Here is a 2,473-nt window from a genome sequence, read left to right on the forward strand (position 1 = left end):
TTTATTCCCAGTTCGCCTCTCCCCTCCCCCTTTAAATTCCCCTTCCTTCCTCTCCCTTCCTCTTAATCTCCCCTCTTTATTGTTTTGTCTATTTTATTTCTCTTATATCAACATCTTCCTTTCTCTTCTATCCTTATATTCAGCAACATCTTCTAAAATTCTAGTTTCACTAAGAAGAGTTCTTCCATTCCCCTTCATACAAGATCCATCACCTGTTTTTTAACCCAGACAATCTGTCTCCCCCATCTCATGTTGCAGCACACACACCACATATTCTATTAATTCATCCAGTAAGGGACCATCTACACCAGTGAAGGAAGGCATTCCCTATAGATATTCACTCACACAGCAGTCAAAAGATTTTGCGTATTGACTACCAGAAAAGATGGGTACTGTAGGGCACAAATAAATTATAAGATGCATATTTATCCCTCTGCAAACATTTAGTTGAATTATGGATGGAAAATACAGAAACACAAAAAGTTCCTTAACACTATGATGTGGTAACTGTTGCACAAAAAATTTTGGTACAAAATATATTAGATTTTCAAGGAAGGGAGGAGGTTTTAGAGTAGGAGACTACACAGAGGAAAGTGTTTGCCATTTATTATTCCAGACACTCTTGTAGGGACCTTGTGTGTTATTTTATTTAATCCTCTAGACAATTCTATAAAGAAAGTCATTTTTATTCCTACCGTACAAATGGGAAACCTAGAGAGGTTAAGTAATTTCTCCAGGGTCAAATATCAAGGAAATAGAAATTTAACTGCAGGTCTGTTGAACTCCAAGTGTCTTAGCACCAGTAGATAACACTGACTCTTTGAAAGGCATGTCGCATGTGTCTCTGGACAGCATTAAGCTATCTTGTGAATATATACTCATGTTTGTGTTCAGTTGCCCAGTCATGTCTGACTCTTTGTGACCTCATGGACTGTGGCCTGCCAGGCTCCTCTGTCTATGGGACTTTTCAGGCAAGAATACTGGAGTGGATTGCCATTTCCTCCTCCTGGGGATCTTCCCAACACAGGGATTGAACCCACCTCTCCTGGGTCTCCTGCATTGGCAGGTGGATTCTTTACCACTGAGCCTCCTCAGAAGCCCCTGATGAATATATACTCCAGAACCAACTAGTGAACTCTCCAGAGACAAGACCATTAAGTCAGCACCAGGTATTAGGATCTGCACATGAAAATCCATCATCGAGACCTGGACACTCAATTTGAATGAGCCCTTGAGCAATAATGCATCTCTCTCCTGGTGTGTTTTCTTTAGATGTATGGAGAAGATGCCATGGAATCAGGGAATCTCTCATGTATATCAGAATTTATCATGGGGCTCTCACAGACTCAGGAGCTCCAGCTCTTCCTGTTTCTGGTGTTCCTGTTTGTCTGCACCACCGCTGTCATGGGAAACCACCTCACCATGTTCACAGTGACCTCTGATTCCAGGCTCCACACACCCATGTATTTTCTGCTGTGAAACTTGGCAGTCATAGATTTCTGTTTCTTCTCAGTCCCTGCCCCAAAGATGCTGGTGGACTTCCTCGCTGAGAAGAAGACCATCTCCTACCAGGGCTACGAGGCTCAGGTCTTCTTTCTCCACTTTCTGGGAGGTGTCATGACCTTCTTCTCTATGAAGGTCTATGACCATTACATAGCCATCTCCCGGCCCCTCTACTATGTCACTATCATGGGCATTCGCTCTGTGTGGGGCTGGTCGTGACAGCCTGGATGGTAGGTTTTGTTCATTCCATCTCCCAACTGGCTCTGATGCTCCCACTGCCTTTTTGTGGCCCCAGTGTCCTAGATAACTTCTACTGTGATGTTCCACAGGTATTGAGACTCGCCTGCACTGACACTTCTGTCCTGGAGTTCCTCATGATCTGCAACAGTGGGATGCTGGATGTCATCTGGTTCCTCCTCCTCCTCGTCTCCTACTCAGTCATCCTGGTGATGCTGAGGTCCCACTCAGGGCAGGCGAGGAGGAAGGCAGCTTCCACCTGCACCACCCACATCATTGTCATGTCTATGGTCTTCATTCCAAGCATCTACCTCTATGCCAGGCTCTTCTCTTCCTTCTCCGTGGTCCAGGCTGTACCCATCAGCCACACGGTCAAGAACCCCATGCTTGCCCATGATCGGCACCCTGATGAACCAGGAGATGCAGGCAGCACTCAAGAGATTACACTCACATCAGTTGGATTGTACAAAGGAATGACAGTGGGTAGATCACTTTGGCCTTGTTTTCCACTTGTAGAGTGGAGAGAGAGCTTCTGTGTCTGCCGTGTTCATATCTCCTGGATGGGTTGTGACGGTCCTCATAGAAGTAAATGCACAGTGAACCTAAGCAACATATTCAGATTTTTAGGAAAATGGATAGTATCCTTATTTTTGTTTCTAATGGTTGTTTGAACACTCCTATAATGATAGAATGTGTTGTCACAGAAACATTCTGGAAAGTCCCACCCTCCTTT

At 44.6% G+C, this 2,473-nt stretch overlaps 1 pseudogene; it reads left to right on the forward strand.

Annotated features, from left to right (window-relative positions):
• Nucleotides 1,291-2,217, forward strand: LOC102186429 (annotated as a pseudogene).

This window comes from Capra hircus, chromosome 19 (assembly GCF_001704415.2).
Source record: "Capra hircus breed San Clemente chromosome 19, ASM170441v1, whole genome shotgun sequence".
Lineage (NCBI taxonomy): Eukaryota > Metazoa > Chordata > Mammalia > Artiodactyla > Bovidae > Capra > Capra hircus.